Source organism: Eulemur rufifrons, chromosome 5 (genome assembly GCF_041146395.1).
Source record: "Eulemur rufifrons isolate Redbay chromosome 5, OSU_ERuf_1, whole genome shotgun sequence".
NCBI lineage: Eukaryota > Metazoa > Chordata > Mammalia > Primates > Lemuridae > Eulemur > Eulemur rufifrons.
The window spans coordinates 55,077,244-55,105,132 of NC_090987.1; the positions used below are offsets into that span (position 1 = coordinate 55,077,244).

The 27,889-nt window shown below is 42.4% G+C and overlaps 1 protein-coding gene across 1 annotated transcript in view; it reads left to right on the top strand.

Annotated features, from left to right (window-relative positions):
- The first annotated feature begins 4,802 nt into the window (after positions 1-4,802).
- CNOT6 (CCR4-NOT transcription complex subunit 6) overlaps positions 4,803-27,889 on the top strand; it is a 71,833-nt gene continuing 48,746 nt past the window's right edge. Inside the window, exon 1 of the mRNA XM_069468324.1 lies at positions 4,803-5,112. The gene's annotated coding sequence lies outside the window, so the exon portion shown is untranslated. The remainder of the gene's footprint in view (positions 5,113-27,889) is intronic.

A 27,889-nucleotide genomic window follows, 5' to 3' on the forward strand; every position in this document is an offset into this window, starting at 1 on the left:
TGCAACCTCAAATTCCTGAGCTGAAGGAACATCCTGCTTCAGCCTCCCGAGTAGCTGGGACTACAAGTGCATGCCACCACGCCTGGCTAATTTTTCTATTTTTAACAGAGATGGGGTCTTGCTCTTGCTCAGGCTGGTCTCAAACTCCTGCCCTCAAGTGATCCTTCCACCACAGCCTCCCAAAGTGCTAGGATTACAGGTGTGAGCCACATACCCGGCCCCCAAACACATTTGAAACCTGAGAGCAGACTCCAGAGTTATCTCCTTTGACTCCAGAGGTTGGGCCCCAAAGCCTTGGGCAGCCTTGGGCCTGGCTGGGCTCAGTCCATCCAGCTCTCCCAGGCTGCATGATTAAGGCAAGAAGAATTATTGACTGGACTGTTAGGACTGAACGTCGTCTTCAGGCAGACCTACTGGCTAAGACCAGAAGTCCGAGAGCTGTAGGCTGGGTGCGGTGGCTCATGCCTGTAATCCTAGCACTTTGGGAGGCCGAGGCAGAAGGATCACTTGAGCTCAGGAGCTTGAGATCAGCCTGAACAAGAGTGAGACCCCCATCTCTAAAAAAACAGAAAAGAAAGAAAACACAAAAAAGAAGTCGGAGAGCTGGTCAGTGTGACCACGTGACTGACTGACAGGCAAAGGCCTACGGAAAAGGAAGAGGAGAAACGAAGGGGAGGAAGATCAAGGAAAGAGGGAGGAGAGGAGATAACAGTGAGCAACCTGAGGCGAAGAAAGAGCTAGATGAAAATGGAGGAGGGTTAAGAAGAGGAGGAAATAGAAGTAACAGACACCACAGCTACATCAATGAGCACAGCCGCCACCTGGGTGTTCATCTTTGTTATTCATCCACCCATCCATCTATGCAACACATTTACTGAATCAAATTAGAATTATTTTGATTGCAAGTGACAGAAGCCCAAGTTAAACTAACGTAAGTACAATAATAATGATAATTTATTGGTTCATAAACCTGGGGTAGGTTCTGGGAAAGGTCACAGGCTAAAATGAAAAACTACCAAAATCAGGCTGTTGGCAGCCGGCACTGAGACTCCGCATCTTCATCGCTGTCTAAGGCGGTGCTGGCTGCCACCACTACATACGGTCCTAGCTTAGCACAGATCAATCCCAGGTTGGTCCTGCTTGGGTCACATGCCCACCCCCAGGGCCGAGGGGCAAGATGCTCTTAATAAAGAAGGAACATAGGAAAGCCTGCAAGACTCCAAAGCAACCCCACTTGGCGCAGAGACAGAAACAGGAGTCAGAGCCAGCAGCTCATAGCTTGGCAGGGGAGGCAGAAAAACAAAGGATAATCACACTGTCTGGTAAGCGTGGTTAGGAGGGGAACAGGGCTGGGGAACCTGAGGAGACTGTGACTAACAAAGTCGAGGAAGCCTTCACAGAGGAGGGCCAGGTGTCCTTGAAGAATATCCCTTGCCCCACTCTCAATACACGGGTTCGCATGGGGTGGACCTCATGCTGAGCTACAGGACTAGAGACAGTGCCCAGGCCAGGTCAAGGAGAGCCTGCGCTGGGTTTTTTGCTGGAACTATTAGGAAAGAAGTACTCTCTGTATCTAACTAGAGAAGCTGGTGGAATCCAAGCCTGCACCTGCAAAAAGGCCAGCAGAGACGAGAGCAGAGTGGAGGGTGGGGGAGTCAGATCGATTCTTGATGCCATCTTACGATGCTGAACATTTCAGGTATGTGACACCTGAATAGATAAATTACCTCTTTTTTGCATAAGTCTACTGAATTGGAGTTTTATAACTTGCAGTGGGAGGTCTTGCCTAATATGAGGGGCACTTTGATCTGGATCTGAAAAGGTGAGCAGACATTTTGCGGGATTTTCTTCAGATAGGCAGAAAGAACAAGACATGCCCAGGCAGAGCCACTGTTTGCAAGTTGCCGGAGGCAGCTAGTCTACTGAGACGGCTCCAAACAAGACCCCTCTGTGTGTGCAGCTCCTCCATAGCTACGTCCTCTCCTCTTGGATCTGGATTGGGCTTGTGCCTGCTTTGAGGGAAAGAATACAAGGAAGTAAAATCCTCTGAAAGGCCTGGTAGCTCTGGGTTGCTAGGTAAGAAGTCCCGGCTAATCTGCTGGAGAGGCCTCAGAGAAAGCCTGGAGGATGAGACACTACACAGAGAGACCTCATGAGAGGCACTGAGGTGCCAGATGTCCAACACCCAGCCATCATCTGAGGCACAGGCATGAGACCCCAAGCGAGACCAGTAGGACTGTCCCGCTGAGCAGGTGCACCATGAGACATAATAAAATTGTTGCTTAGGCCAGGCGCGGTGGCTCACACCTGTAATCCTAGCACTCTGGGAGGCCGAGGCGGGCAGATTGCTTGAGCTCAAGAGTTCGAGACCAGCCTGAGCAAGAGTGAGATTCTTGTCTCTACTAAAAATAGAAAGAAATTAGCTGGACAGCTAAAAATATATATAGAAAAAAATTAGCCAGGCATGGTGGCACATGCCCATAGTCCCAGCTACGTGGGAGGCTGAGGCAGGAGGATTGCTTGAGCCCAGGAGTTTGAGGTTGCTGTGAGCGAGGCTGATGCCATGGCACTCTAGCCAGGGTAACAGAGTGAGACTCTATCTCAAAAACAAAAAAAAAATAAATAAATAAAAATAAAATTGTTGTTTATGCTACCAAGTTTTTTGTTATGCAACCAGACTTCCCACATTGTGCCAGTCACAAAAAAGTAGCTCCCTCTGGGCAGATGAATTACAAAAAGGCACCCCTTTCTCCAGGCTGGAGCACAGGGGGCCAGGGCACAGCAGTCACATGGGGAGGAGAGGCCCGGCTGGATGTCGGCCCGCTGGCCCCCTAGCCTGGCACACTCTACAGCATGGGGATGCACGACTCCAGCAGCCTAGGGCTGGAGGCCGTGGAGAGATGCCTATAGTCTGCACTTGTTCTTATTAACTGCTGGGCTTTTGTGTTGCCCTGCCTTTGTCCAGTGTCCTATGGCACTAGAGGCCTGGGCTGTCACTGCTGATGCCATGGCAAATGGCAGGCAATGACCATCCCAAGGCCATGCTGGGGAGAGACAAGCACAGAACTCTTGCCCTGGCTAGAACATCTTGATCTTTGAACAGCTTTGTCCCTCATCTGTTCTTGCCCTTCCAGCTCTCCTCTGTCCCAGGCAACAGCCATTCACTTCTCACACCCCCAGCTCTAGGCAGCCTTCAGTGAGTGTGTGTGTCTCATTTTATTGCCTATTACTGGTCCCTGGAACCCATTTCTCTCTCATTTCTTCAGGGCTGATTTTCCCGGAAAGAGCCAGTAGCTCATCCTAGTTTGCTACATTAGGCGTTGGGTAGCTATTTCTTTTCCTTCCAGCCATACCCTTCACTGTAATCCCTAGTGGATGTTGACAGTCTGTTGGGTGTTTACTCCTGCCCCCAGACTATGAACTTGGCTCAGGGCAGGGTGGAGTCTGATTGATTCTGTGCCCTGACCACCAGTCAACTGATATTTTCTGATGTCAGCATCACGAATCAGCCCTGTCATTTCTCTGTTCAGCTTCAATCACCACAATTTGTCCTCAATAGAACATCTTTTTTTTTTTTTTTTTTTTTTTTTTTTTGAGACAGAGTCTCACTCTGTTGCCCAGGCTAGAGTGAGTGCCGTGGCGTCAGCCTAGCTCACAGCAACCTCAAACTCCTGGGCTCAAGCGATCCTCCTGTCTCAGCCTCCCGAGTAGCTGGGACTACAGGCATGCACCACCATGCCCGGCTAATTTTTTCTGTATATATTTTTAGCTGTCCATATAATTTCTTTCTATTTTTAGTAGAGATGGGGTCTCGCTCTTGCTCAGGCTGGTCTCGAACTCCTGAGCTCAAACGATCCGCCCACCTCGGCCTCCCAGAGTGCTAGGATTACAGGCGTGAGCCACCGCGCCCGGCCTCAATAGAACATCTTGATATTTATTTATTTATTTTCTCCCAATGACAAAATTGGGAAGAACATCTTGATCTTTGAACGCAGCTGTTTCAGTTACTCAGGCTAGGACACCACCACCAAAATTGTCCATTAATTTACTGGGCTGAATTACCATTAAGGGACTGAAACGGGCCATTAACTCATTTTTTTCTGTGTAACTGAGGCAGGAAGAATTATCCGACTGTTCACGATTGAATGGTTTTTTTTTTTTTTTTTGAGGCACAGAGTCTCACTCTGTCACCGGGGCCAGAATGCCGTGGTGACATCAGCTCACAGCAACCTCAAGCTCCTGGGCTCAAGCGATCCTCCTGCCTCAGCCTCCCGAGTGGCGGGGGCTGCAGGCGCGCGCCACCGCGCCGGCCTGAACGCTCTGTCTCCAGGCGGCTCAAGATACCGGCCAAGGGCAAAGTGAGAGCTGGCCTGTGTGTCCAGGTGACGGGCAGGCGAAGGCCTAAGGAGAGAGAAGAGGAGAAACGAAGGGGAGGAAGATCAAGGAAAGAGGAGATAACAGGGAGCAGCCCGAGGCAAAAAAAGAGCTAAACGAAAATGGAGGAGGGCCAAGCAGAGGAGAAAATAGACGCGCCCAGGTAGGCGAGGAGCGAGGAGAGCGGGAAGCGAGGGTGGGGGAGGGCAGGACGGCGGCAGGCGGGCCCGGGCGCGCGCCCGGCCGTCTCATTCCGGCGGGGGGCGAGAGGGCGGGGCCTGGGCTCCCCCGCCGGACGCCGGATGGTCGCGCCCGGCGGCGGCGGCCAATGGGCGGCCCGGATGTTGGAGCGGCGGCGGCGGTCGGGGCGCTCGCTGGCTGGGGACGGCGGCCGCCGCCATGATGCTTGTTTGCTTTCAATGAAAACGAAGGGGGTGCGGAGGAGGAGGCGTCGGCGTCGGTGGCGGCGGCGGCGGCGGCGCGGAGGCGAAGGCGGCGGCGGGCGCATAGAGGAGGGCGAGGCTGGAGGCCAAAAAGGCGGGAGGGCGTAGTGGCAGCCCGTCAAGGCGGCTGAGGCGGGCGGCTGAAGCGGTGGCGCTCGGAGGGGGAACAAAGAGCGGCGGCTGAGGCGCTGCAGCAGCGGGCGGGACTGGTATGGTGGTTCCACAGGGCAGACCCCGCTGCACTCACAGGGAGGAGGCGGCGGCAGCGGCGGAGGAAGGCGGCGCACTCCGAGAGGTGAGCGAGACGGACCCGAGGCCCGGCCGCCGCTCTGCTCCCCGCCCTGGCTGCGCAGGGACCCCCGGTCGGTCGTGTCCCCGGGAGCGGGGCGCGCCGGGCTCGGTCGCAGGCAACTTTAGTTTTGTGGGTGGCCGTCCCGCTGCTTGGCGGAGCTGGCGGCTGTTGGGGGCCACCCTCGACGCGCCGCGGTCGCGATCCCGGGCCGCGCCCCCGCGCCGAGTCGGGGGGCTGGGGCGCTGATTGACGGCGGCGGCGGCGCGCAGGGGGCGGGGGCTGGCGCCTGGGCCCTCGGACCCGGCCCTGGCCGCCCCGAGGGGGCGAGTCCGTGTCCCGGGACTGGCGGCCAGGGTGGGTGGCAACTTTCGAGGAGCCGCTCAGTGAGGTTGCGCGCTGTGGAGTGTGGAGCTTCACACGCCGTGGTCGCAGTTACCGCCGAGCGGAAAACTTTACTCTTTGCCCCGAAACGTATCTAAAATGCATTTTAACGCAGAGGTTTTGCGCGGAGGGCGGGATGGATTACATGATTAAAGCAGCACTTAGCACCAGATGAAGAGATTTATAGTATTGCAAAGGACTCGGAGATAGTACCAATTTCTTGAAGCAGTTTTCTCCAGTAACCCGAATCGCCTCTCTCATTTTTATTTTTCAACACTGGTCTTTATTTTCTTTAGAAACTTATTTTTCCTTTAAATCTTTTTCTCTTTCACCTTCCCCAAAGAGCCTGTTAAACAACACCTGTGACTTTGTTTCTTTTAACTGTTACTGCAAATGACAACATTGTGATTGGTCATCTTGTTTGACCTTTTGGATTTGTGTTATTCTGTTCAGCTGACGTTGTTTAAATGACCTTGAATTTGAAACCCCCCCATACTTAACCTGTTTTCCAGGTGGCTTGTCTAGTTATTGCTACTGCTGAATCTTCTTACCTACTTGTGTCTGAGAATTTAACTTTGGAGAGGAAGAGAATGAATATGAATAAGTGAAAAATAAGGTGGTATGTAATGGCACTTTGGATTTTTCGCAGTACACTAGAATTTACCGCTCCAAAACAGTTTATAGACTGTGGGAGCTCATGTGGCCATTGATCAAAAGATTTTGAAGGCTTTTTTGAGGTAGTTGCTGTTAAGACAGTTATTTAAGTTGGCGGTAATCACAGGCTTTAGAATGTGATGACTTTTAGAATAAAATTTAGAGAAATTGCTTCGTATCTTAAGACCAGTGATCTACTCCAGTCATCTTGCTTTAAACAAAATATTTGAACAGATGCTGATGAAGAAGCTGAGACTTTTCTAGGTGGAAGTGGCTTGCCCATATATTACAGTTGTGAGGGAAAGGACCGGGTTTCCCATGCGACAGTGCAGTGCGAGCGAGTGTGATGGAATTGCTAGAGATTTGTTCTGTTGGGAGTGCGGGGGATGTTTTGATGGTTAGAAGTTATTTGAGGTAGTTGAGTCTGGTCAGTTCTCAGTAGGTGAACAAGGTGCTTAATGAAATCGTCAAAAAGAGTATGTGACAAAAGTCATAAATTTTCTTGTGAGACTCCGAAGATTTTCTCTGAAAGTCAGTTCTTACATAATTTTGAAAGTGTCTTGATCAGTGGGGTTATAGCCAAGAGGCTCCTTTTGAATGCCTGTCCAATTTGTAGGTATTTTTAGGTTTCTTAAGTCTTGTTGGCAAAGTAAAACTACAATTACTGGGAAATTTTAGGCTTCTTTTTTTTTTTTTTTTTTAAAGAAATGAAGTTGGTTTATAGAACTTGATCCTGACAATAAATATGGAAAGGCATTGTGGAAATTTGCCCACTGTACTTGTAATTTATAACTTTGTATTTTGGTTAATACGTACACATCCTGCTATACCTGTATATTAGCTTATTCTTTAAAGCATAACTTTCATCATATCAAAGTGCAGCAGAAAAGGATAATATATATATGGCATGCTGGAATAAATAATTAAAGCTGCTTGTAGCTGTAGCCTTTGGGCCATGAGAGGTGAAGGGTCAATATCTCCAGCACATTGACAACCCATTCTCATATGCAAGGTCCACTGGTTTGGGAAGCTCCGCTGTAAAGCGTTTATCACTTTGGAAAAGTCCCAATAGGTTCATCTAAGAATGTATATTTTATTGGAGAAAAGACTTGGATTTGTGGCTATACAGTGCTTATATACACTTTTGTTGTGATTGGAACTTAATATATTATCTAGAAAAGTTCTTTTTTGGGGAGGGGGATTAGAGTCTCTCTCTGTTGCATGGGCTAGAGTGCTGTGGCATCAGCCTAGCTCATAGCAACCTCAAACTCCTGGGCTCAAGCGATCCTCCTGCCTCAGCCTCCCAGGTAGCTGAGACTACAGGCGTGTGCCACCACGTCTGGCTAGAAAAGTTCTAATATTAATTTTGAAATCCCCTAGTTTCTATAAAATCTTTTACTGATGTATTTTTTTCTTTAACTTTACCCACTACTCACTTTAGGAAGGTAGCCATTTTACAACAAAATGTGATTAATAAAACAGTATACATGAAGTTAAGAAATTCTGAATAAATTAAACTGTAAACATATTGTGTGTGTAGCCTGTGTGCATTAGAGTACAGTGGGATGCACCATATCTAGGTATTTGAACAATACCTAATTTGAGTAATTAATGAGAGGAAGGAGGGTTATTTGGATCCAAGATGAGGACTCATTTGGGCTGCCTTAACGTCACCCTTCTCTGGGCTTTCTCTCTCCCTCATTCGCTGATATTTTCTTGATAAGTTGCATGTCAAGGAACAGCATATGCTGGCCACAGTGTTGAACACTGAGAAGTCAAAGACGGTGCTCAGTTTCTGCCTTCTCCTTGTGTATATGCTTAGCAGGTGCACAAAGCGCTATGGGACAACAGAACAGAATGATTAACCTTGTGGAGGTTGTGGGAGCAATTTACAGAAAATAACACTGAATAGGAGTTTGCCAAACTGGAGAGGCGGGGTCATTTCAAACAGAAGGAACAGGGCTGTGGGTGCACAGAGGTGTCAAGTGTTGGGGGAAGGCCAATGGTGAGGTGTTACTGGAACAGTGGGAGTGACTTGAGATGAGCCTCCAAAGGTGTGTCCCGTCTAGATTTTGAAGGCCCATGCTTGCTAAGCTAAAAGTGAAGTTTATACCTGTATCTTATAGCAAAAGATGGAACAGAAATATTTTTGGCAGGGGAGCAAGGTGATTTAGAGATCACTTTGGCATCAGTGTGGAGAACAGAGTGGAGGCCCTAGAAATATTATGCAAATAAAGTCACATTTGAGATAGTATAGAGTTAGTGACTCTGAATATGTTTTTAACTTGTATGTGGTCGGTCTTGTGTCTGTGGTCACTTTTGTTGTGGGCTTGAGGGCTCTGCCTAATATCTCCATAATACAGGGTCATTTAAAATCAAAATGTCTATGTTTTGGAAGGGGTTAAAAGCAAAGAAAACAGTGAAAGCCATAAAATGGTACACATGAAAATAAAAGTTCAGATGTTGAGAACTTGTCTTTGGAGTTAGGCTTAGGCAGACTATAGAACTTAAACTGGAAAAATAAACTGTATAACCAGAAGCCACCAAGCTTAAAAATTAGTATCCTGATGGCCTGCTAGGATGTGGGCCTGTAAACATTTTGTGAAATTTTGGGACAAGGCAGAGTTTTCTCTTCAGTAAATTATTGGCATCTGAATATTGAAACTTTTCTGAAGTCTAAGAACTCCTCATACAGCTGTTAAATTATACAGTCATTTCTGTCGTAAAGCAACATACAGATTCCTAAAAATCACTGTACTATGTAGAATTTACAGTAGAAATGACAGGCCTTAGGGGAAAAATGGGATTGGGGTACCTCATTTAAAAGCTTTGTTAGTGACACATTAAAAAAAGAGCCAGGTAATTATGGTAGGACAGTTTTATTACACATGTTAAATGGTTAAAAATATAAATACTACAATAAAAATGGTACTACCTTGAAAAAGACCTGGTTTGCTTGTGGAAATGGACATCAGAAGGATTGCAGCTTGTGAATTACTGTGAAGTGGTGAAAGGAGAGTTACCTGGAATCAGGTGGAAACTGGTAACACCAGAAGTGATTGGGTGTGGCTCATGACACACAAGGTCAACTGACTTAGCTGGTAGGTTTTGAAGTGTATACTTTGTGTATTTCCACATAGCTCAGTTCAGCTGGGTGTAGTTTTCTACCTTCATCTATCACATTTTGCAGACAAAATGGCACATAAGTAAATGGGAAATTCGCATTATCCTCAATTGTTCCCTAATATATTTATCAGTCATGTTGGAACAAATTAACATTTTCAAAACAAGTGTTATAGCAGAACTGATTATATTTGAATACAGCATTTTAAAATAGTATTAAAACTCAGTTCCAAAAATACTCGTTGAGCAACTCATGTGTCAGGCACCATTGCTCCCCTGTGGGGCTTACGGTCTTTTGTCCCAGGTGGGTTTATAGTGGTGTAGAGAGAAAGACAAATGAACTAATAAAACACTCATCTGGTTATATAGTAATTAGGAATACATAAGGCATTTGGGACATGCTAAGGAAGGAGCACCTCGTTCTGCTTGAAAAACCTAAGGCAGTCATCTCAGACGTTTAAGCTGAGTTTTAAAGGATGTACAGGGATTTGTTGGGTTGAGTAGGACATTTCAGGGAGAAGGAACATGTCCAAAGTCAAGTTATGTACAACTTGGGCTTTGAAGCATAGAATGCAAGGATGAGAGGGACAGGAAAAGTGGTCAGAAACAGCTTGTGAACAGTCTTAGGCTTTTTTCCTAAAGTTTTGGGACTTCCACCTGAATATGGTGGGGATCCATTGAGAGTTTAGGTGGATGGGATGGGCAAATGGTGGGTGTGACGCACTTTTCCAGGAAGCACACAGTAAAAATGAGGATGCTAGCTTAAAGGAGTCAGGATACTGGGGTCAGAGGGTTCATTGAGATCCTTGAGAGCTCAAGGACATCAGCATAGGAGATAGAAAAGCATAGAATAGCATTGAGCGATACCAGAATTTGGGAGAGAGAAGCAATGAGCTATAGAAGTAGAAGAAAGAGTTAAATGTGATTCAGAAGTTCTTTAGCTTGGGGAACTGTTTGATTTAAGTTGGGAAACAGAGGAAGAAGAGCAGATTTGGGCAAGGAAAGTGGAATAGTTTGATTTTTTTATTCCGTTATGGTTGACATACCTCTCAGATATTTAGGTGGACATATCTAATAAATAGGTATCTGGACCAGAGAGTTGTGGGGGATTTGATAGATTTGGTAATTGTATAGTTGGCATTGGAAGTTAGGAGAGCACTCAGAGTGTATGAACAAATGTTTTTCACCTTTTTGGGGGAGTTAAGATCCACATTTCAGAATCAGTTGAGAATTATGGGCACTGCTGAAGAGAATGGAAGTATGCGCATACACGAGTGTGACACTTACTCATGGACCAGGTCCATAGGATAGGAAGGGGAGAGAGGACCAAGGGAGCCCTAGGGAACAGCCAACGTTTCGTTTTGAATAGGATTGAAGAGGAGGATTCAAGGAGATAGTAACAGTACAGATGTCAAGAGAGGTAAGAGTGCCAGGAAAGAGGGGGTTTTTAGTGGTGATCACTGGTCCCAGATTTAGGGTAGGATGAGGAGGTCTGAAAATGGGTCAGTAGGATTTGGTGGGTGGGTGAATATAAGCAGAGCAACTTTTTATGACACCGGGGAAGTAGAAGTCATGTTGGTGATTGGGCTTGGGAGCAAACAGGAGGTTAGGAAAGAAATTTCTAATACATATTACATGTATATTTTTTAAACTTTTTATATTGGCTGAAATGATTGCATTTTGGTCACATAAAATTATTTTATTTGATGGCCAGGCGCAGTGGCTCACGCCTGTAATCCTAGCATTCTGGGAGGCCGAGGCGGGTGGATCGCTCGAGGTCAGGAGTTTGAGACCAGCCTGAGCAAGAGGGAGACCCCATCTCTACTAAATACAGAAAGAAATTATCTGGCCAACTAAAATATATATAGAAAAAATGAGCTGGGCATGGTGGCACATGCCTGTAGTCCCAGCCACTTGGGAGGCTGAAGCAGTAGGATCGCTTAAACCCAGGAGTTTGAGGTTGCTGTGAACTAGGCACACGCCATGGCACTCACTCTAGCCCGGGCAACAAAGGGAGACTCTGTCTCAATAAATAAATAATTAAATAAAAATTATTTTATTTGAAATTTTATGTGATTTCAAAAACAGTAAATTCTTCCTCATTAAAGGTGGAGATTATCTAATGTAAAATCATAATATTATAACTTTCAGTTATTAAAAGAGTAAGATTTGTTTTCATACCCTCTGTGCTAGTTTTATACTTAGGCTGTTCTCCATAGCCCAAAGTTCAGGTAAATATTTGATGCAGTTTTAAATGTAGAATAGTAGCAAGGGGGGAATTGTTAGACGTAGTCATTTTCTTTTTTTTTTTTTTTTTTTTTTTTGAGACAGAGTGTCGCTTTGTTGCCCAGGCTAGAGTGAGTGCCGTGGCGTCAGCCTAGCTCACAGCAACCTCAAATGCCTGGGCTTAAGCAATCCTACTGCCTCAGCCTCCCGAGTAGCTGGGACTACAGGCATGCGCCACCATGCCCGGCTAATTTTTTTTTCTATATATATTTTAGTTGGCCAGATAATTTCTTTCTATTTTTAGTAGAGACGAGGTCTCGCTCATTGCTCAGGCTGGTCTTGAACTCCTGACCTCGAGCGATCCACCCGCCTCGGCCTCCCAGAGTGCTAGGATTACAGGCGTGAGCCACCGCGCCGGGCCGATTTTCTTTCAAAATTATTTGCTACAAACGTGGAAATGTAACAAAACAGAAATTAGGCAGTGGCTCTTTATATCCAAAAGGAATGTTACTAGTGATTCTTTTAGGTACATTGAGTGGTTGTGTATCCTTTTTCGAGGCAGATTTTGATTATGAGGAGATAGATGTATTAGGACCAAACGGAAATGAAGATACAACTTACTAAAATGAAATAAAAAATTTTATTTGTACTCAGCTTTTTGGGAGGTGAATTTTCTTCTTCCATAAGGTTGTGTATAGTAAGTAAACACCACAACATCATAAAGCAGTGTCTGATGAAGCTCACTTCCACGTTCATACTAGTAGTTTCTTTCATTTATTTTAATCTAAAATTACTGAAAATGAAAACTTGTTTATTTGAGACTAAAGAATTGTCATTTGGTTTCTAGTTTTATGGAAACTATAGAAACTCAAAGATTTAGAGGTTTGTAGTCACAGAAGGAAAAAAATGGTATTGAATGCTAGTAATGTGATGAACACTGTGCTTTTTATGTGTTGTCTCATTTAATCCTCACACTGAAATTGTGAGGTAGATATCACCATTTCATAAATGAGGAAATTTAAGCCTTAAAGATGAATGTAAACCCATTGCCAGCCAGGACTTGATATAGGTCTGTCTGACTCCGGTTTGTATTCTTATTGACACTGTGCTCTACTTCTCCCTCTTTCCCCTTAACACTCTTTCATGGTATTGTGACTTGGAATGGGCCTTTGATGTTTATTTAATACTATAGGGAGACCCAACTGCTGTCCCAGATTTGTAACCACTGCACGAGTGGCTGATCATGTTGACATAGTAGAGCTAATTGGCAGAATCTTTTAGTTTTTGTGATTCTCTTTTTGGTTATGGATGAAAAATGTCCTTAGAGTGCACATAAGAATATTCTTCATGCTGGTCAAAAATCCGGTTGGCATTTCACTATTTTGGAAAAGACAGTCACTTATACATCTGTAGTCTAAAAGTAGTGTATAAGCTGATGCAGTGGCGTGTGCCTGTAGTCCTAGCTACTCTAGAGGCTGAGGCCAGAGGATCAAATCCAGCCAGGACAACATGGCAAAATGGTCTCTAAATAAATAAAATAAATAAAAGGCAGTGTATAGCAGGACTGTGGTGTGTAAAGAACACAGGTGCTTTAGAATTCTTATCAGATGGTGGCTTTAGGATAATATTCTAGTGTTGTTCAAGGCTTCTTAACGCCCTGTAAGATCAGCATTTCATAAATAATTTTCTTAGTTTTAGTGGGAAAGACTAGTGGATCAAAACTGATTGCTAGTCTATTAGGACCTCTCAAATGATTGTATATGTGAATTAGCAGCTAGAATAAATATCGAATGTCTCAGAAGGCTAAAATTCCCACTAGAGAGTAGTAGTTAGAATATTATGATTCATTGTAAGTGAGGGGGAAGCAAATAGATTTTGGAAAATCTGACAAAGGATTAGAGAGAAATGAAAAGATTTATGTTGGCATAAATTTTTATTAGAGTACTGAAGCCATAAACTAGATGGTTGTTGCTTATCTTATGCAAAGGGAACAGATTTAGGGTTGATGGCCTCCCTCACTTTACCTTTTTAATCTTGGTGAGATTTTACTACACGTCATGGCTTTGATTTAGTACCCTGCGTATTAGTGGGCACACTTTAAAGATATTTGCAAAAATGTAAGACACTGTCACTCTTCTCACTAAATTTTACTATGTTTTTTAAATAGTTTTCATAAAAATGTCATTTGTGATGTTTATTTTTATTGAGTTCATAAATATTTTAAAAGTTCTCAGTTCTAATTTGATTGTGATTGATTATTGATAGCTATAACCTACATAAACAAGCTCTTTGAGGCACTGGTTAACTTTTAAGAGTGTAAAAGAGTCCTGAGATGTTTGATATTTGCTGTTTTAGTGTAGTATGGAGGGTTTGGGAGTAGAGAGGATAGGTGAGGAGGTTAACTTGGGAAAAATTATAACATCTGAGACGTAAACTAGGGCTCATAGGCCCAGCAACATAATATTTCGAGAATGAACATGAAATCTTTTTCTTGTCAGTGATACAGATTGTAGAGAATGAGGGTAGGAAAACTACAGCTTTGGAGCTAGATTGCCCTAGGTTCAAATCCCAGCTCTGTTACTTATTAAAAGTGTGTGATCTTGGACAAATTATTTAAACTTTGGATTTCAGTTTCCGTATCTATAAAATAAGGTACCTCAGGGGTTGCTATGGGAATTATATTGGGATAACAGGTAAATTATTGCATAGTAGTTGAAAGAAAGCACAGACTTGAATCACACTTCGGTTATTAATAAAATAACAATTGTGACATTTAGTATCTCTATGGGCTCAGGCAAGTTATTTATTCTCTGAACCTTCCTTTCTTTATGTATGGAGTAAGGAGGATAATACTATCTACTTACAAGAATATTGAGAGTTAAATGAGATAATGCATGTAAAGTGCCTGATAGGCCTGACAGTGTGAATGCTCAAAACCTGTTGGCTGTTATATGCCTAGTGCAGTGCATGGCAGATAGATGCTCAGCACGTTGTTTCCATGACCCCCGTCTGTTTGATGTTTGCTCTTATTTTGCCATAGCAGGTCACTGAGATTAAGTTCATACAGTTTAACCTTTAAGTTTGTCCCCTTGCTGCTTATCCCAGGCTATCCTAGAATAAGTATTCTCAGTTCTCTTGGATACTAAGGTCCTTTCTGTTTTCTCTAGATTTTGCTTTCAAGATTAGAAGCCTAGATGGTAGTTTTTCTTATTCTGAGTAAGATAGTCGCTGCTTCTGTTGCTTCTTTTGTACTCTGTTTGCTTTTTTACTGTCACAGCTTCTCCTCTTGAGTTCATATAAGCATCCCCTGAGTACTTACTATTTGCCAGGTTCTGGAGTTACAAAAAAAATAAAGTATAAGTGCAAGGAACCCTGTATGATAGAAGGTGAGTGAGATATGAAAAAAAAAATTAAGATGGGATTAATGAATATAACAGTTGACGTTTTTCAAGCTTTAGATTAACTCAGAGTGGGCAACAGCAAACTCCTGTGTTTGGGAGGGACAGGGAAGAAGGTTGTAATGGCCTTTTTGAAGTTGTGTATCTGAGTTGGCATTTGAAGGATGACTGGGGCCTTTTGGTGTCTGGGGCATTGCAGGCAGAAACAATAGCATATGCTCGGGCAGGGAGGTTTGTGAGAGGTGAGTGGAAATTAGTGAGATCCATGATGGTACTAGAGAGATACACAGGGGCAGGTCATATAGCCACCTTAATTTGTTTTGTAAATGAGCCTGAATTTCCTCCGTTTCCTTAGTTCAATACATGTGTGAGCCTTTTTATATCGGGTTCAGTGCCAGATTACAAGGGTGCTAAGAAGAACGAGAGATATAGTTTTAGGACCATGAAGTAAGTACTTGTGTTTTTGGGATAGTCACTTTGGACAGTGTCTAAGGTGGATTAGAGAGGAGAAGAGTAGTAAAAGAAAGAACACGAGGCCGGGCGCGGTGGCTCACGCCTGTAATCCTAGCACTCTGGGAGGCCGAGGCGGGTGGATTGCTCAAGGTCAGGAGTTCGAGACCAGCCTGAGCGAGACCCCGTCTCTACTAAAAATAGAAAGACATTATATGGACACCTAAAAATCTATATAGAAAAAATTAGCCGGGCATGGTGGTGCATGCCTGTAGTCCCAGCTACTCGGGAGGCTGAGGCAGTAGGATCGCTTAAGCCCAGGAGTTTGAGGTTGCTGTGAGCTAAGCTGACGCCACGGCACTCACTCTAGCCTGGGCAACAAAGTGAGACTCTGTCTCAACAAAAAAAAAAAAAAAAAAAAAAAGAAAGAACATGAATCTGAGACTGTTGGAATAGCTGAGGGAATTGCATCAGGGTGGATAAGAGATTTAGGAGGTAAAATGGGCTAGAGTTGGAGACTGGATGTGCAGGCTGGGATTAGATGGGAAAGGAGGAAAATATTCATATTTTTGGCTTGGAGAACTGGGTGGGGATCATGGGAAGGAGGGCAGGTTTGAAAACCAAGACGATAATTTTATTTTTTATTAAGTTCTTTTTGATACCTTATTTTTTTGCTAGCTTTTCTTTCTTTCTTTCTTGTTTTTTTTTTTTTTTTTTTTTTTGGAGATGGGGTCTTGCCATATTGCTCAGGCAGGTCCTGGCTCAAGCGATCCTCCCCACAGGGATCACAGGCATGCCCCATCGTTCCTGGCTCACTAGCTGCTTTTTATTCTGTCTCCCGTCTGCGCAATTCAAATACTTTGCTCTAAGAGATTATCATGGGTTGTAAGAAACCTGCCATAGAATAATCAGCTATTATTGTAATAGTAGTAGTCTCAAAATTTACAGTTAGGATTTAAGTTTTGCTTTTTAGAAAAGAGTAGTCGTCTTTTGCAGAGGTTTTTTGTTATTCTGTTTTTGTTTCCCACAAGGACACTAGTGAAAGACATTTGCCACTAAGGACAGCTCCCGAATGAGGTTTATCATCTGTAAACTTGTTTTTAGAGGTGGGTTCTTGCTGTTTCCCTAGCCTGGAGTGCAGTGGATTCTGGATTCAAGCACTCCTGCCTCAGCCCCCTGAGTAGCTGTGACTGCAGGTGCCACCACCGTGCCCAGCTCTAATTTGTAGACTTTCAGTTGTCTAATATGTGGTGGAAACCTGGCTGGAAAGAGAAGGAAACACATGTGATGACATTGAGAGGCAGGATGCTTTGGGTTTACAGTGAGAGTGCAAGTACCTTAACTGAACTGAGGCTGTGAAAAAGGCGTAGGACTGTAGTCCAAGAGAGCCAGCTGGTTCTGTTTACACTAGGACCACACCATATTTTTAATTTGTGGAATCCAACTAATACACTTGGCAAAAACAGAAGTTTTTTTTTTTTAAGAGACGGGGTCTTGTTCTGTTGCCCTGGCTGGAGTACAGTGGTGCAATCATATCTCACTGTAACATTGAACTCCTGAGCTCAAGTGATCTTTCCACCTCAGCTTCCCCAGTAGCTGGGACTACAGGTGTGTGACACCACGCCTGGCTAATTAAAACAAAAACAAACAAAATTTTTGTTTTTTTTTTTTTAGAGACAGGGTCTCAGTATGTTGCTCAGGCTGGTCTCAAACTCCAGGCTTCAAGCAATCCTTCTACCTTAGCCTCCCAAAGTGCTGGAATTATAGGCACGAGCCACTGTGCCTGGCCCAGAAGGTGAATATTTTAAAGAGTGGTAGGCTTGCCATCCCAGCCATAATTTTAATTTAAAATTCCAGGATATTTCTATTAATTATTGTGATTATATGATATTTCAAATGTCTTACAGGATTGGTAGAGACAGAATACAGTAAATTAGTGTGTTGTTTTCTAAAATTGTTTTAATGTATCTGTGAGTGAATTGTCATTTGGATCGTATTCATAGAGGGAGTAATTTGGGCAGGGGGTGGCCACTAGTAGTGGCTTGGCTTTTTTTAATATTGGAAAATAGGAAGGTTTTTTTGGGTATATGTAATTTGATTTCCTTTCTTTGAGTATTTCCTTGTCCATTTTAAAATACCACTATTTTCCTACTTCCCTTTCCACCAAAAGCATGGCTTGGAACTCATTTCTGTTAATCTATTTTGAAATTTGTAGACTTCTTCATTAAGTTCTCTTCTCACTTTAAGGTATGAAAATAATGAGCTGTAATAAAGACATAGAATTATTGGAAACATGAGTTACATTGTATTTTTGTTTACTCCTGAAAGCTGTGGATTTCAGAATGGTCTTTGAAGAACATTCAACAAAAGTCATTATTATTATTATTTTTGAGACACAGTCTCGCTTTATTGCCCGGGCTAGAGTGAGTGCCGTGGCGTCAGCCTAGCTCACAGCAACCTCAAACTCCTGGGCTTAAGGGATCCTACCGCCTCAGCCTCCCGAGTAGCTGGGACTACAGGCATGTGCCACCATGCCCGGCTAATTTTTTCTATATAAATTTAGTTGGCCAGATCATTTCTTTCTATTTTTAGTAGAGACGGGGGTCTCGCTCTTGCTCAGGCTGGTCTCGAACTCCTGACCTTGAGCGATCCACCCTCCTCTGCCTCCTGGAGTGCTAGGATTACAGGTGTGAGCCACACTGGCCAAGTTTTGCCTAATCTTCCTTTGTTCAAGGCATCGATGGCTCTAGTGTTATGGGAAAACTGCTCATGAGCAGCTCCACTGTGGGGTGGGTAGGAGAGGGATAGTATTTGGGCTTAATCTTGAAGTATGGGTAGAATTTCAATGGGAAAATGACATAACTAATGGCTTGGAGATAGGGCAGTGTGGAGCATATATGAAGGATGGCAGTTTGTCTGGTATTTGCATCAAAAGATACGGAGAAATATTGGGACAAAAGTCTGAAAGGTAGGATATGTTGAATTCTCAACTGTGGAGTTAGAGTTTATTTTCTAAGCAGTAGAGATCTTAAGGGGAGAAGAGAGGATGACATCATTTTAAAGCTGATATACTTGCAGTTTTATAGTCAGAAGTCTGCCCTACAAAGGATGGCTCTTTTTACCGAGTTTTGCAGTAGAATTAGAACTTGGCTTTAGGAAGAGTAATTTGAGGGTGGTATATAGGGTAGTTATAATCTTAAAAGCAGAAGTACCAAATAAGAGGCCATTTTCACAGCTGAAAAAATGTGAAATAAAGTCCAAAATTAGAGTGGTGGCAGCAAAAATACGAAAGGATTGTAGTGTGATTGCTTGGTTGTGAGGTTTTTGTTTGCTCCCTAATAGTTTAAACTGTAAAGGTATGTATTTCTTATTCTTTATTCATAGCATTTGTCAGAGTGCTTGACACATATAGTAGAAGATGCTCAGTAAATATTAATATTTGTTGAATGAATGATTCTGTAAAGAAAGCTCCCTTAAAGCATGGTTCTGCTTATCAAATTGCTTTTGGATTTTTTTTTTTTTTCTTGAAAACCTGATTTTGGGTCCTGAAGGAAAGATAGATCAGTTCATTAGTGTAAGATGCTAAGGTATTACATTACATAAGACACTGGGAGATACAAACTGGGGGTGTGTGTGGGGCTAATGGATGCTACATTAAACATGTGGTGTGCAGACCAGGGAGTATTGAACCTGTGTCTTCCTTGGAAAGGGTGTATAGAGGCTGTAACATGTCATCTTAGTTCCTGTGAAGGGCGAGTGGGAGTTTAGGATGAAGATTGTCTTTGGTAAAAGGATTAGCACGCATTGAAAGACTATGTCTTAGAAGTAGATTTACTCTAATTTATGGCTTTATAAGGTGGCACCTGTGGAAGTGGCTGAAGATGAGTGAGGAAAGAGTTAGCTAAGTCCAGGTTGTAAAGGACTTTGAGCTTTGGATTTTATCTAGGCAGCCAGGGAGGGCCATCTTAGGGTCTTTCCAGGAGAGTGGCCTACACAGGGTGCCAGTCAGGAAGCTAATCAGGAAGCTAATCTACAGCACTGCAGAGAAAGAAGGTTGTGTGACAGTTGATGGTGAGAGATGAGGGTGTATGTTAACTTCAATAGCAGTGAAAATGGAGGAGACAGGTTAAGAAATCCTGAGGAGGTAAAAATCAGTAGAATTTAGTGAAATATTGGATAAAACTTAGTGAACAATTGTATTGAAAGAAATAAATTGGCACCAAGATTAGTGTCACTACTTTCAGATGTGCCCTAACTTGTAGCGGTGAGAGGAGCCTAATCAATCTAAGAAAAGGGTCTTTCTGCAATTGAATTTATTTCTTCCTGCTTTTCTTCCTTCTTTCCTTTGCTGCTCTTCTTTTTTTCTTCTTTATGATTGGGAAAGAAGTAAAACACAAAGAATGGAAAAGGAGAAAATAAGGAACATGTAAAAGAAAAGAGATGCTAAGTTCAGCAGTTTATATTGTCAATTGAGATTGGCTGTAATACAGTGTCATTTCCCTTGAAGAAAATCTGGCCAACTAAAATAAATTGTTTACCTTCAGAGAGCCTTTGAACAAAAAAATCACATTTTTGTACATAGCCACAATAACATTATTACATAATTTTTTTTTTTTTTTTGAGACAGAGTCTTTCTCTGTCGCCAGGGATAGAGTGCCATGTGACACTCTATCCCTGCTCACAGCAACCTCAAACTCCTCTAGCCCAGCTCACAGCAACCTCAAACTCCTCGGCTCAAGCAATCCTGTCTCAGCAACCCAAGTAGCTGGGACTACAGGCATGTGCCACCATGCCAGGCTAATTTTTTCTATTTTTAGTAGAGACTGGGTCTCACTCTTGCTCACGCTTGTCTTAAACTCCTGACCTGAAGCGATCCTCCCACCTCGGCCTCCCAGAGTGCTAGTATTACAGACATGAGCCACTATGCTGGCCACATGTCTTTTTTTTTTTTTTTTTTTGAGACAGAGTCTCACTCTGTTGCCCAGGCTAGAGTGAGTGCCGTGGCGTCAGCCTAGCTCACAGCAACCTCAAACTCCTGAGCTCAAGCGATCCTCCTGTCTCAGCCTCCCGAGTAGCTGGGACTACAGGCATGCACCACCATGCCCGGCTAATTTTTTCTATATATATTTTTAGCTGTCCATATAATTTCTTTCTATTTTTAGTAGAGATGGGGTCTCGCTCTTGCTCAGGCTGGTCTCGAACTCCTGAGCTCAAACGATCCGCCCACCTCGGCCTCCCAGAGTGCTAGGATTACAGGCGTGAGCCACCGCGCCCGGCCCACATGTCTTTTTAATAGAATGTCTTTTTTTCTTTTGGGTGAACACCCAGTAGTGGAATTGCTGGATCAAATGGTGGTTCTACGTTGAGTTCTTTGAGGTATCTCCATATTAATTTTCATAGAAGTTGTACTAGTTTGCAGTCCCACCAGCATTGTAAGAGTGTTCCCGTCTCTCCACATCCATGCCAACATTTGTTGTTTGGGGACTTTTTGATAAAAGCCATTCTCACTGGAGTTAAATGATACTTCATTGTGGCTTTGATTTGCATTTCCCTGATGATTAGAAATGTTGAGCATTTTTCATGTGTTTATTGGTCATTAGTCTGTCTTCTTTTGAAAAGGTTCTGTTCATGTCCTTTGCCCACTTTTTAATGGGGTTGTTTGATTTTTTCTTGTTGATTTTCCTGAGTTCTGTATAGATTCTAGTTATCAGACCTTTATTGGGTGTGTAGCATGCGAATGTTTTCTCCCATTCTGTAGGTTGTCTATTTGGTCTGGTAATAGTTTCCTTGGCTGTGCAGAAGCTTCTTAATTTGATCAGGTCCGATTTATTTATTTTTGTTGATGCCATGATTGCCTTTGGTGTCTTCTTCATAAGTTCTTTGCCTAGGCCAATGTCTATAAGAGCTTTTCCAACATTTTCTTCTAGAATTCTTATGGTTTCATGCCTTAGGTTTAAGTCTGTTATCCACTGAGTTGATTTTTGTGAGAGGTGAGAGGTGCGGATCATGTTTCAGTCTTCTACATGTTTCTATCCAATTTTCCCAGTACCATGTATTCAATAAGTATTTTTTTCCCCAGAGTATGTTTTTGTCTGCTTTGTCAAAGATTAGATGGCTATATGAGGATGGTTTTATATCTGGGTTCTCAGTTCTGTTCCATTGGTCTGTGTCTCTGTTCTTGTGCCAGTACCATGCTGTTTTGGTTACTATAGTGTTGTAGTATAGCTTGAAGTCTGGTAAATTGATGCCTCTCAATTTGTTCTTTTTGCTTAAGGTTGCTTTTGCTATGCGGGGTCTTCTGGTTCCATACAAAGCGTATAATTATTTTTTCTAGATCTGCGAAAAATGATGTTGGTATTTTAATAGGGATTGTGTTGAATCTGTAGATCACTTTGGGTAGTATAGACAATGTTGATTCTGCCGATCCATGAGCATGGTATGGTTTTCCATCTGTTTATGGCCTCTGCTGTTTTCTTCCTCAGTGTTTTGTAGTTCCCCCTGTAGGTCTTTCACCTCCTTAGTTAAATATATTCCTAGGTTTTTTATTTTCTTTGTTGCTGTTGTGAAAGGTATTGAGTCTTTGGTTTGGTTCTCAGTTTGACTGTTGTTGGCATATAGGAATACTACTGATTTGTGTACATTGATTTTGTAACTTGAGACTTTGCTGAATTTGTTTATCAGTTCCAGTAGTCTCATGGCATAATCTTTGGGGTTTTCTAGATATAAGATCATATCGGCAAAGAGCTGTAGTTTGACCTCTTGTGCCCCCATTTGGATGCCCTTGATTTCCTTCTCTTGTTTGATTGCTCTGGCTAGGACTTCCAGCACTATGTTGAATAGAAGTGGTGATAGAGGGCAACCTTGTGTGGTTCCAGTTCTAAGTGGGAATGCTTTCAGTTTTTCCCCGTTCAGTATAATGTTGCCTGTGGGTTTGTTGTATATGGCTTTTATCATTTTGAAGTAAGTCCTGTCTATGCCTATTTTATTAAGCGTTCTTATCATAAAAGGGTACTGAATTTGGTCAAATGCTTTTTCTGCATCTATTGAGAGGATCATCATTTGGTCTTTGTTTTTACTTGTATTTGGTGAATTACATTTATAGATTTGCTTATGTTGAACCGTCTCAGGGATGAAGCCTGTTTGGTCATGATGGATTATTTTCTTGATAAGCACCTGAATTTGATTTGCTAGGATTTTATTGAGAATTTTTATATCTATATTCATGGGGGATATTGGTCTGCAGTTTTTTTGTGGCATCCTCTTCTGGTTTTGGTATCAGGGTGATGTTGGCTTCATAAAATGTGTTGGGGAGGAGTCCTTCCTTCTTCATATTGTGAAATAATTTCTGCAGGATGGGCACCAGTTCTTTGTAGCTCTGGTAAAATTTGGGTGTGAAACCATCTGGTCCGAGACTTTTTTTTTTAGGAAGCTTTTTTATTGCTGCTTTAATTTTGGTACTTGATACTGGTCTGTTCAGGAATTCTGATTCTTCCTGATTGAGCCTAGGGAGGTTGTATGTTTCTAAGAATTCGTCCATTTCCTCCACGTTTTCAAGTTTATGTTCCTAGAGGCTTACAGTGATTTTTATTGCTGATCTGTGGGTCCAGTGTAGGGACTAGTCATTGCATGTGGTTATGTCCCTTCATTCTCTTCAAATCTAGGCAGAAGACCAGTTGACCTGCAGAAATGCGTTCTCATTTTGTCCGATTGCTTCTTTGTTGTCATCTGGCCGGTTCCTCTAGTTTTTTTAATCAAAGTGTAAACATTGGTGATATGTGTTTCATACTCCATCACATTAAGAGATCCAATATCTGATCTGGGTCTCTCCACAATTAGTCTTGGTAAGATTGGTGAAGGGGATAACAAGTTCTACCTTATGATCAGAAAGTAATGTGTGGTGGTGTTTTCTTGGCATTTCTGTCAGTGCCAGTGATTCATGTAATGCTTTTAACCTGGCTGATAATCCTTGCCTGAACAATGGTTGATTAGAAATTACAAAATGATGTTGCTTTAAAAAAAAATTCTTCCATACTTAATTTATTACCTAATGTTGTTTTGTAAAGTAGGGCTTTCCTTCAGCTGGGGCTGTTTGATTACTCTGAATACAGTTCCTGCTGAAGGGATAACCACTTAAATTTTTCTCTTTAGTTACCAATTTTCATAGTTTATTAGCTGCCTCAGATGGTGGCTGGCTTGCAGGTTGTGTGTGCTCCAGGCACTCTCCCTCTCCTTCATGCCTTGATTACTGTAGTAGTTTCATCTTCTACATCATTGCCAGCTCTCTTTCAGCAGCACAGATAGGATCATGTTATCCCTCTTTTGTTTTGGCTTTCTTTTTTTCAGGTACTGATGGATTTTTATTGATTTCAATGTGTTTCATTCCATTATAATTAAGATTCTTTTTGCTCAAATTGTCATAACAATGTGGCCCTTCCAGCTGGCTCCTGTATCATGTTGACATGGTGAGCCCATCAGACTTAGCTTTGGGGCACTGAAAGATGTCCTAGGCTCATTTTATACACTTCCTGCCCCAGACTTGTAATTGGCCATTTTACAAAGTACTTTGCTTTCTTGATTTTCGAGCTCAAAATTGAGGATTAGGAGTGCTATTATTCCACAGGTAGCATTGCTTCTAGAAGACTTCAGTGAATAGTTAGAAATAAATTAAAAAGCATGAGTTTATGTTAATAGACTCAAGTTAATTTTAGTATTTTCATTTAATTTCCTTGATTTATAAACGTTCTCTTGCCCTGCAAATCTTGGTTCCTAATGTCAACCCAAAATGAACAACAGAAAGATCGACTCTGCAGAACAAAGAATTTATCTGGAAATAGCAGGGGATTGCAATCAGGGATATTGTGTGCTGTGAGGGATCATAGGCCTATCCAAAGAGGTTGGGGAAAGGGGAAACTTAAAGGGGAAGTCCAAGTAAGCCGTTTTGTAACAAAGACTACTGGTTGCAGGGGCTTATTTATTACAGGAGTTTGTGTTAGTTTATTGGTAGAGACAGGGTCTCTCGCTCTTGCTGAGGCTGGTCTCGAACTCCTGACCTCGAGCGATCCACCCACCTTGGCCTCCCAGACTGCTAGGATTACAGATGTGAGCCACCACGCCCGGCCTGAAGTAAATAATTCAATATAATTCCATTAGCTTACTTACCTAGCCTCATTCTTTTCACAGCTGCATGATTTTCCATAGTATGGCTGTATATGGGGTTTTTTTTTTTTTTTGAGGCAAAGTCTTGCTCTGTTGCCCGGGCTAGAGTGAGTGCCGTGGTGTCAGCCTAGCTCACAGCAACCTCAAACTTCTGGGCTTAAGGGATCCTACTGCCTCAGCCTCCGCAGTAGCTGGGAGTATAGGCATGTGCTACCATGCCCAGCTAATTTTTTCTATATATATTTTTAGTTGGCCAGATAATTTCTTGCTATTTTTAGTAGAGACAGGGTCTTGCTCTTGTTCAGGCTGGTCTACCCACCTCGGCCTCCCAGAGTGCTAGGATTACAGACGTGAGCCACCGTGCCTGGCCTATACACGTTTTTATTGGTGGCCATTTTGGATTAACATTTTTTTCTATCATAAACAGTGTTGTAACGAGTACTTATTTAGCAAAAGTACATATGTGTTTTCTTAGTAATTTTTCTCATGTGAAAAAGTCCTTTTGTTTGTCCTCACACTTGACCAAGTGTTTGCAATATAGAATATTTTTTAGTGGAGGTAAAATTTACATAAAATGAAATGTGTGGATAGGCCTTAAATGTACAATTTGAGTTGTAATAAATGTATATACCCATATAAACCACACCCCAATTAAGATATTGAATATTTCTGTCACTCTCCATAGACTCATCCACTGTTGTGATTTTGTTACTACAAAGTCATATACATGGAATCTCTTTTGGGTCTCATTCAGTTAATGTTTGAGATTCACCCATATTTGTGTGTGTAGCAGTTCATCAGTTCATTCTTTTTTATTGATCAGTAGTATTCAGTTGTGTGGACATACTAAAATTTGATTGTCCTTTCACTATTGCTGAACATTTGGGTTGTTTTCAGTTTTGGACAGTTATGAGTAAAGTTTTTAGGAACATTTATATACATATCTTTTTGTGGATGTGTATTTTTATTTTGGGGGGGTAAATTCTTAAAGGCAGATATGCTGAGTTATAGGGTGGGTAATTACCAGCTTGAATATTAATAATTTCTTTGCTTTTCTTCTCTTTTTTTTTTTTTTTTTTGAGACAGAGTCTCTCTCTGTTGCCCAGGCTAGAGTGAGTGCCGTGGCGTCAGCCTAGCTCACAGCAACCTCAAACTCCTGAGCTCAAGGGATCCTCCTGTCTCAGCCTCCCGAGTAGCTGGGACTACAGGCATGCACCACCATGCCCGGCTAATTTTTTTTTTTTCTATATATATTTTTAGCTGTCCATATAATTTCTTTCTATTTTTAGTAAAGATGGGGTCTCGCTCTTGCTCAGGCTGGTCTCGAACTCCTGAGCTCAAACGATCCGCCCACCTCGGCCTCCCAAAGTGCTAGGATTACAGGCGTGAGCCACCGCGCCCGGCCGCTTTTCTTCTCTTTTATCATAAAAACATGCTTAATTTTGCCCACTTTTTTATGTTATTGGGACTATGTTTATGTATTTTCCTATTAACTTACCTTTTTGCCTTAACCTTGTTTTAGGTATTGTAGCATTCAGATACTTATTTTTTTTTTCCATTAGGACTCTGCATCTCTTTTTATCTCAGTTTATCTTATCCCATACTTCTTTGTTTGTGGTTGTTGAGTTTTGCACTCTTTAATTTCTTTAAGTGTGAGAAGCATTTCTTGTGGAGTTTTTTTCCTATTTCTGTAACATTTCTCTTTTCAAAGTGGATTCTTCATTAGAGTTTTGCTGTGTTTGTGTTAAATTTGTGTTTGACATTGGCCACTCTGTGTTGACTTGCTTTTTATTCAAACATGGTGTGAATGGATGTGGTATGGTATGAAATATATTTGCTTTTTTTTTCCTGGATTCTTGTCACAGAGCACCTAAAACCTTTGGAATTTCCCCAGTGATAGGACTGTCTTTTGTTATTCATAATAAGCCCCCTTCGAGCACACCTTAGTTTATACTAATCAGGTGACTTAGGATGGTAGGTAGTCTCAGGATGAGGCTGTTCACCAGAAAGACCCAGTGCTTGGAGGGTTGGAACTTTCAGCCCCACCCTCTGATCTCTGGGGAAGGGGAGGAGGGTTAGAGATAATGGCTGTCAAACTCTATAAAAGCTCTTGAATGACGATATTTGATGAATTTATCTGGAGGTTCTAGGAGGGAGGCCCACCTGGAGAAGGCATGGAAGCTACGCACTCGTTCCACCATCCCTCGCCCTGTGTACCTCTTCATCTCTGTACTTTATAATGTCTTTCATTATATGCAGGTGAGCTGAAGTGTTTCCCTGAGTTCTGTGAGCCATCCTAGCAAATTAATCCAACTCAAAGAGGGAGTATTGGGAACCCTGATTTATAGCCGGTTGGTCAGGAGTATAGATGACAACCAACTACTTGAGATTAGTGTCTGAAGTGGGGAACAGTCTTGTGGGACTGAGCCCTTAATCTGTGAGATCTGACTCTAACTCCAGGTAGAGACCATCAGGTTTGAATTGAATAATAGGACACTCAGTTGGTTTCCCTGTCCCTGTCTCACTTTAGGAAAAACCCAGAAAAGGAGTGGTTGGCTGCCTAGGCATAAATCATGACTGATGAAATGATCATGGGTATAGGGAATGGTTTTCAGATTTCTTAGTTCAATAGTACTTGTCTGAAGTGTGATCCAGACTCTGGACATTGATTCACACTAAACTCAGATGAGACTGGTAAATCAGAACAAGAATTCAAATGATTAATAGGACTGAAATACTATTCTCAGTTGATCAGAGCAATTTTACCATTATTAAATTCTATTTAGGACAGCTAATGAAGATTAAATGGTTGTTTTGTAAGTATTAATAGTATCTTGTCAGAATAAGGACATTTGGGTTATCTTAAAGGAATGCTGTCATCAAGCTCTAGTAGCCTTATACAACATTTTATATTTCCCAAGTTGTTACTGGTATACTCATGGCATTCAGAAAGGGCACTTAACTTTATCATTGTCCTCTAGACAGAATGAATAGTTCTTTACTGTATAGCTTTGTGTCTTGGACATTTTGTATCAGTCTAAAAACTTCAGTTACTGTATTTCTATACTAAATAAATTGATATGTAAGAGGTTCATCAGTAATACTTAAGAAAACATATTTTAGATGTGTATTTCTTGTGCAGATTGTCTCACCATTAATATTCTTATTTCAAACAGCTTTTTAGGATTACTTACCTCCTCCAGTGCTTTGTCAAAGTCCATTTCTGTGTTTGAAGAATAGTTCTACTTTCCATCAGCAGGGAGGCAGCATAGCATAATTAAAGTAACTTTAACTTTTTTTTTTTTTTAAGGCAGAGTCTCACTCTGTTGCCCAGGCTAGAGTGAGTGCCGTGGCGTCAGCCAAGCTCACAGCAACCTCAAACTCCTGGGCTC